Genomic DNA, 8,843 nt, shown 5'->3' on the forward strand with positions numbered 1-8,843 from the left:
GCCCTAAACAGGACACCTACAACACCTACAACACAGCTGATCCTCCCAAGGCTCAGCGATCATTGGGGAAGAGAGGGCAGAAAGATTTTAAGAGCCAGAGATGGTGGGTGGATACAAGTGAACTACTGTCTGGACACCGCAGGGCGGTTGCACAGATGAACCCACAGCGCTTGTGACAGCATGCACAAGACCTGTGCAAGTCTAAACCTGACAGGGACCCAGCATGGATGGGGAAGGTGGCAAGAAGTCCCTCCCAAAGTGGAGGATCTATACTCCCTAGGAGAGAGAGAGCCAGTTTTCCTTATGGTTGACCAGACACCAAGGGATGGATCCATACCCAAGAGCATTTGGGAAATTCAGATTTAGACTCAATAGGCCTTTTTTTAAATTTATTATTTTTATTTTTTATGTGTATGCATGTATTGCCTGCATGTAGGTAAGTGCACTGGTGTCATGCAATGCCCGCAGAGGTCAGAAGAGGCTGTCAGATCCCCTGGGACTGGAGTTACGGACAGTTGTTAGCTGTCATGTGGGTGCTGGGATTCGAACCCAGGTCTTCTGCAAGAACAACCAGTGTTCTTAACCCCTGAGCCATCTCTCCAGCCCCATCAATAGGCCTTTTTTTAAAAAGACAAATAATAATAGAGGCCATGAAGTGAGGGGTGGTTAGGTAGGGTGGATGGAGATTGGGTGGGGAGTCTGAATATGATCAAAGTACATTGTATAAAATTCTCAAAGAAAAACTAAATTTTTTTTAAAACCCATGCTCTGGGTTTTTTACTTCCAAATATCAGCAAATCGTGATCCTTGCCTTTTTAGGTGACAGGCCAGGTGTATTTATCCAGCAAAGGACAGGAGATTCTCGGGGTTTTCTAGCTTTTCTACTATTTCTTGCATAGTATGTCATCACCTGAATGGAGGTAAATGGACTAATGTCTCTCTTAAAGGGTAAAGATTTGGGTTAGAGAGATGGCTCTGTTGAGAGAGAGTACTGCTCTTCCAGAGGACCTGAGTTGGGTTCCCAACACCCACATCAGGTGGCTCACAACCACCTGTAACTCTGTCTCCAAGAGATGATGCCTCCTCTGGCCTCCATGGGCACCTGTACTCATGTGTCCTCACACACCCACACACATACTCATAATTAAAGGAAAAAATATTTTTTTAGGCAAAGATTCCATGTTTTGAAATCATACTGCATGCTGTTTACAAGAAACAGAGGAGAAACCAGTCCACTTGGCCCACACTAACCAGAGAGCTGGTCCCCACAGAGAGTACGCTGCCTCTCTCCCTGGCTCCCATGCCTCCTCTTTAAATTGGCAGCTCTCTGGATCCCTCTGAATTCAGTCTGCCATGTCTAGCTCAGAAGGCAGCAGGTTCTCATCCAAGTGACTAAGGTGGGATTGACTGAGGGGATGGGTGGGAGAAAAGCCTATTTTCTCAAATTCCAAGCACTATTACAAGCATGAGGCCATCTTTCCCACACCCCAGTGGACACCAACTGTGTATCCTACAGTCTGTTCAGTCCTGACACTAACTACCAGCACTTAGAGCAGACTCCACAGGCTTAGGGGTTCAGCCTTCACTTTAGTCATAAGTCCAGGTCTCCTGAGCTTCTGACCACCGGCCACCTGCCTATAAACTGGGTTCCTGCCATGCTGTTCCTGGGTTAGATCAGTTAGTGTTGCAGCCACAAAACTTAGGGAAACAGTCACTTCCTTTCCAGTCGATTATAGAGAATACAGCTCGGGGATTGCCGGGTGGGAACCGTTAAGGGCAGGAAAAGGGGATGGAGGCACACCTCGGCCCTACAGCTGCAGCCTCTCAGCCCTTCCCTACGTTCATCCACCCCAAAGTTCTCCAAGCACCAAGTTTTGAGGATTTTTATGGAGGCTTCAAATGGACATGACTGAATCATTAACTCAATCTCCATCTCTCTCTCCTCCCTGAAGGATGGAAGTGGGCTGGAAGTCCCAAGTAATCTAATCCTGCCTTTGTCTTCCTGATGACCAGCTCCCATTCGGAAGCTGTCCGGGAGCCCACCAAGAGGCCCTTCCTCAGAAAAAAAGACTCTTGCCACCCAGGAGTTTCCAAAGGATGTAGGAGCTCTGGGTCAGGAACCTGGGTGAAGACCAAATATGTGTCTTCCTACGTCAAGTGCCAGGTAGTTTCATTCTTGACAAGTTGTTACCTTATCATTGGCCATTTTTCCAATGGCTCCAGATGACTGTCTTTAAGAAATCTGTCACAGCCAGGCATAGTGGTGTATGCCTTTGATCCCAGCAGAGGCAAGTGATCTCTTTGAGTTCAAGGCCAGCCTGGTCTACACAGCAAATTCCAGGCTAACTAGGGCTACAGAGAGACCCTATCTCAAAAAAAAAAAAAAAATAGCTGGGCATGGTGGTACACACCACGTGCTTGGGAGGCAGAGGCAGTTAGGATCTACAAGGAGACCCCCTCTCAAAAAAGAAAAAGAAAAAAAGAAAACAGCTTTTCCTCCCACAATCCTCTGCACCCCTCCTTTCCAACTTGGGCCCGGTGGAATGGCTCTGGCAAAGAAGGGTGTCGAGAAGAAGAAGGGCCATTCCGCCATCAACGAGGTGGTGACCCTGGAATACACCATCAACATTCACAAGCGCATCCATGGAGTGGGCTTCAAGAAACGTGGAAATCCGGAAATTCGCCAGGAAGGGCAGGGGAACTCCAGATGTGCGCAGCAAAGCTGTCTGGCCAAAGGGATAAGGAGTGCTCCATATCGTATCCATGTTCGTTTGCAATGAGGATGAGGATTCGCCAAACAAGCTGTATGCCTTGGTAACCTATGTCCCTGTTACCACATTCAAAAATCTACAGTGTGGATGAGAACTAACCGCTGAGACTCAAAGATAAAACTGCAACAACAACAAAAAAGGACATCTGTCACATCATTTGTGTTTATTTTCTGCAGAGAGAAATCACCTGACTTTCTACACGGAGGACCTCAGGTCCTCAGCTGTGCAGAACAGGAAGCGCCTGAAGGCGTCAGGCTGTGAAGTGGGTGAGTCAGCTTGGTTCTCTGGCACGCCAGCTTCCCGCTGTGTGGGAAACCAAGGGGCTGGAGAGTTCCCGGTATGATGCTTTTAGTACAGGAAAACAGAATGATTCCCAAAGACTCCATCATCAGGTGCCTGGAAAGGGACCCGGTGGGGCCTGGCCCGGCATCCCTGTCTCCGGGACTGCAGTTCTGAGATGCCTGGGGCGGCATCAATGTGGGGTCTTTGTTCTCCTGCCCCACAGAAGCGGGATGCCTGTCCCCAGCTCCTCAGACACCCAAGGACAGTGCATTCGTTACTCTTCTCACTACTGTGACAAAAAGTTTGGCTAAGCAACTTAAGGAAAGAAGGGTTCATGTTGGCTCACAGCTGGAGGGTGCCGTCCTTCATGGCAGGGGAACGCGGTCGGTAGAGCGGGCATTGAGGAAGTTGGTGACATTGCATCTGTGGGCAGGAAGCAGAGAGAGGCAGTGCTGGTGTTCTAATCACTTCCCCCTTTCTTATTAAACTGTAGCACATTTATTTACCTTAGGGCTGGGTGCATGTGCCACTGCATGTGTGCAGGTCAGAGGACAACTTTCATCAGTCAGTTCTGTCTTCCCCATGTGCGGCCTGGGGATCAAACTCGGGTTGTCAGGGTTAGCAGCAAGCACCCGTACTCACCGAGCCATCTTGCCAGCCCTTCTCTCCTTTTTATTCGGTCTGAGACCCCTCTCCCCCATGGATAGGTCTACCTTAATTTATGGTATGTTTTCCTCTTCTCTTAACCCTTTCTGGAAACACTTTCATAGACACTCCCAGGGATGTGTTTCCATGGCGACTCAATTGCATGGACAATGAAGATAAATCACTACAGAGAAGAATCTATAGCATCCTCCACTTCCTCAGCCAGAGCAAAAGCCTGGTGTTTCCCTGATTAGCCCAGTGTCACTGAATGAATCCTTATGGCCCAAGGAATCCAATGTGGAGATTGGTTTGGACTGATCCAGATTGGTCCCATGCAAATCCCATATCCCAGAATGCCTAGGTCCTGTTAGAACTCCAGCCCTGAGATTTTGCAGTGGATTCCCAGCCAGCTAGGTAGGGACAGCAGAGCTACAAAGCCCAGTAGCTCTGATAAGTTCCCTGTCCAAAGTGGAAGACTTGGGGGAATACATGGCTCGGTAATAAAGGGATTGGGATGTTGACCAGCAGTGACCAGTGGCATAGCCCAAGAACCGTCCTCTCAGGATGCAAAGCAGTCACTGAAAATACCAGTCGTGAGTATGGCAGTCAGGAAGAGGGGATTCAGTGGGAGTGGGAGGGGGGACAGGGTAATGGGGAGTGGAGATGACCAGAATGCATTCTATACATGTATGAAATTGTCAGAGAATAAAAGAAAGTTTTAATTACTTTAAAGGCGGCTGGAGAGATGGCTCAGCAGTTATGCGTGCTCGCTGTTCTTCCAGAGGACCTGAGTTTGGTTCCCAGCACCCACATCAGTCAGGCAGTTCACAACTGCCTGTAACTTCAGCTTCATGGACTCCAACGCTCTCTTCTGGCGACCATGGGCACCTGCGCTCAAACGCACATAACCGCCACACAAACATGAATACACATGAATAAAAACAAATCATCTTAGAGCTGGACTCACCCGCTACTAGCGAGACAGGGCTGAGACCCACCTTGCCAAAAAAAAAAAAAAAGAAACCATCTTGAAATTAATTTTAAAAAGGAAAACCATGTCTAAAAATATCCCAATGTTTAACCCATGGAAGAGGATGTTATAAATAGGATTGACATCCCCCCTGCAACCTGCAGATGTGGCACCCCAAGGAGTGCCCCCTACACCACAGAAACACAGGTCCTCCACAGCCCCTCTGCATCTTCTCCCTGTGTCTCCTCCCCTGATGGCCCAGAAATTATGCCCCTTTCTCAGCTCTGCTCCATCCCAGGCTCCCAGGGACCAAAGTGGCAGGCCTGTCACCCTGAGAGATATCCACCTAACAGCAGCCTCTAGCTGGAGACCTACCACTTAAAGTAGACTCACAGTATTGTGTCCTACAAAGTTCCCATGTGAATTGGTGACCACCAGGGCCGATGCCTGGTAGATAGGAGGGGCCGGGCATCTGGTCAGGCTAGGGCCTGTGTCTTCTGAGCCCAGAGGCATTCTGGAACCAAAGACAGAAACCATCAGACTACCACCTGTCAGAGGGCAATTTTTCTTGGCTGTGTGGGCACAGAAGGGTTATAGAACCTGTCAGCCAGGCCTAGCAGGTGAATCCACTGGGTTCTAACCCACTGTGATGGGCAGACACTACGTGCCCTAGGCCTACCTCCCTAGGGCAGAAAGTTTTGGCAGGACCTCTGCAGACCCCACCGGCGTCAGCTAGGCTGAGCTCCCCAGAGGCAGATTTTCAAATACCACTTTGCCATCAACCAACAGACCTGCCGCCAGCACTCCACTTTCTGCTTGCCTGGTTCTTCAAGAAACTTCTGCCCAGAGCATTAGCTTGACCTGACCCACTTCTGAGCCAAGGACCTCGAATTTCCTTTCCAGCACGGCTTGAGCCTACTCTGCAGAACCCCCTGACCATGGTTTGAAAGTTGGCACAGCAGTAAATGGGTTCTGGAGACTTTGGAATTCAGGCAAAGGGAAATGTATGTCCAGAGAGGCAGAAACACAAGTAAGACCATAAAATCCACAGGACCTGTGACAGAGCACAGGACAGCTTGGAGGGAGTATCAGTCAATGTGTTTGACTGGCCAGCTTCAAACTGGTCCTGAGGTCAGGTCTCTGTGCCAGCCACACTCAGGCACCAGTGACCTGAGATGCTGTGACTCATGCTGATCTGCTAAGGCAAGGGACCTGGTCCTTCTGGGCTGTTTTCCCCTCTTTGGCCCCACACTGGGAACCCCAGGGTTTCCCATTTTTCTGGGTGATTTCAGCTTTGATGGCCTCAGAACCTTGACAATCGAGGGACATCAGGACCAGATCAGACAGGAAAGCCTTCGCAAAGTCACATCCACCTGCCAGACCCACACACTCAAAGGTAAAACAGCAGTGGCCACACAGACTGAGGTTGACCCCATTCCTCACTGGCAGTGTGGCATTTCTGTGTAAAGTCCTTGAGCCTGGATGTTCCTGTTTGAAAATCTGAGCTTCATTTCCAGGCCTGGTTCAAGAAAATGTTAAGGACTGGCCAGACGGCTCAGTGGGTAAAGACACCAAGTCTGATGACCTGAGATGACCTCTGGGACCCACATCGTAGAAGGTGAGAAACAGTTCCTGCAAGTTGTGCTCTGTCTGCCGCACGTGTGCTGTGGTACACAAAACCTCCATACACGCACACACAAATAAATAAATGTAACAAAACATTTTTAAAAGAATGATATTGAAGGAGGGCAGACTATGTTATTTTGAAGGTTATTTGGAGCTAAAAGCATATTAAAACTCAACAGGTATAAGAAAGACACTGGCAGACACTCCTGCCATTCCACACCTACTCATCACTTTTCTTCCTAAAAAGAGCAGATAAGGGGCTGGAGAGACGGCTCAGCAGTTAAGAGCACTGACTGCTCTTGCAGAGGACCCGGATTCAGTTCCCAGCACCCACATGGCGGCTACAAACCATTCTTAACTCCAGTTCTGGGGGAATCCGAAGCCCTCTTCTGACCTCCACGGCATTGCACAGCATAGGTGCACTCACATACATGCAGGCAACACACTCATACACATAAAATCAAAATAATAAATAAAATATTTGAAAAAAACAAGGTGGAAAGCTTCTTGATGAACAACATCCAAAGTAGACCCCAGGCTTCCACATGCATGTGTGCACATACACCTGCACTTTTTTTTAAAAAAAAGAGCATACCCTGATGTGGTGGCACACGCCTGTAGTCACAGCACTTGGGAGGCAGAGGCAGGGGGGGATCTGTGGGTTTTAAAACAACCTGGGCTACATAGTGAGGTCCCGGACAGACGTGGCTACAAAGAGAACCCGGTTCAAAAAAACAAAAAAAAAAAAAAAAAAAAAAAAGAGCAGATAAAACTTGGGCAAAAGGTGCCCTTCCTGGGGACTAGAGAGATGGCACAGTGGTTAAAAGCACCGACTACTCTGCAGAGAACCCAGGTTTGATTCCCAGCACCCACATGGCAGCTAACAACCACCCATAACTCCAGTTCCAGGGGATCTGACACCCTCTTCTGACCTCCATAGGCATTGCATGACACAGGTGCATTTATACATATGCAGACAAAACACTCATACACATAAAATAAACTTAATAAGTTTTTCTTTAATTAAGGTGCCCCTCCTTAATTTACCAGAGGAAAAGAACATTCTTATTACAAGAGATGCAAGTCAAAGGTAAGAGAACTTTGTTAAAATAACTCTTATCTTTTTCTAATTATTAGTTTAATAACCGCACACTTAGAAGAGGCATTTCATTCCATCAGCACTGACATCTTCAGTAACAATTTCCAGAGCTAAGATGCATCTCTTTCAAAATTGGCTGTAAATTTTTAGGTTTACAGTTGAATTAACACAGTTATACAATATTGTACTCAGTATAGACCCTATAAGACATAAAATTAAATGAGGTTTTAAACTTCAAAAAAGATCTCCATGTCATTATCAAAATATACAGTTTCATACAGAAAAATTCATTTTTAATGCAATCGACATTAAGATGTTTGCACATGTGTTTCTAATCTCTATATATCTGATTATTACTAGTCACAGTTGGTTACTTTCTGAGCTCCTTGGCATCTCAGCATGGAAATAAAGTCATCAGGTGATTTCAATGGTAATGTTTTTCACATCTACTGATTATTAAGGAGCAAATTTTTATGCTTCTTCCTCAAGTATAACTCATTTTTAGTTTATTGATTTTTTGTGTGTATTTCATACAGAACATCACAAACACTCTTATTCACCTTTATACCTGTATCCCAAATGGCACCCTCCTGTAGCCTCCCCTCCCCACTGGAGTCTCTTTCACAAGTGACTACAAGTTTCTAGGTTCACAGTTGAATTAATACAGTTATATATTGTTGAACTCAGTATAAGCCCTGTAAGACATAAAATTGAATGAGTTTTTAACCTTTAAAAAAGATCTCCATTTCATTTTAGGATATATTGTTCCTTGTAGAAAGACTCATTGTTTTTGCTACTAACACTGAGATGTTGGTGCATGCGTCTCTAATCTGTACATATCTGATTATTACTAGACATAATCGGTTGCACTTGGATCCTTGGCACCTGTGTATGTCTATAAAGCCATAGGGTAGATTTAAATGGTAATGTTTATCACCTCTACTAATTAACATGACATAAATTTCCATGCTTCCTCCTCAAATATAATACATTTTTTAAAATTTGTTGATTTGTGTGTGTGTGTGTGTGTGTGTGTGTGTATCACACAGAACATCCCAAACCATCTTATTCGACTATACACCCACTTCTCAGATGGCACCTCCCATAGCCTCCCTCCCCCGACTAGAGTCCTTATACTCTTATATCCCTGCTACTGTCTGCTGTGTTGTCAGCACCCCCAGGCATTCTCCACAATTCGCCCTTTTGGTGAATCTAGTCAGCCTACTTAGAGGTCTTTGTTTTAGGAGGGTCAACTGTTCCTCATCTAGCAGCAATCAGTTGTCAATATCCCTTTAGATAAGATTGGGGTCTGCTGTTCGTTTTCCCAATTCTATGCTGGGTTACTATCTGGGAGTCCCTTTGGCCACCCTGGCCAACAACTCAAAAAAAAGGTATTGCCTGTCTGGCATTGATGCTTGTTATGTAGCCTTTAGCTATGCATATGGACTCT

General features: G+C 46.5%; 1 pseudogene; it reads left to right on the forward strand.

The window, feature by feature from the left end:
• Positions 1-2,543: 2,543 nt before the first annotated feature.
• On the forward strand, positions 2,544-6,135 carry LOC103728927 (annotated as a pseudogene).
• Positions 6,136-8,843: the final 2,708 nt, after the last annotated feature.

This window comes from Nannospalax galili, unplaced genomic scaffold (genome assembly GCF_000622305.1).
Source record: "Nannospalax galili isolate Female #2095 unplaced genomic scaffold, S.galili_v1.0 scaffold192, whole genome shotgun sequence".
Taxonomy (NCBI): Eukaryota; Metazoa; Chordata; class Mammalia; order Rodentia; family Spalacidae; genus Nannospalax; species Nannospalax galili.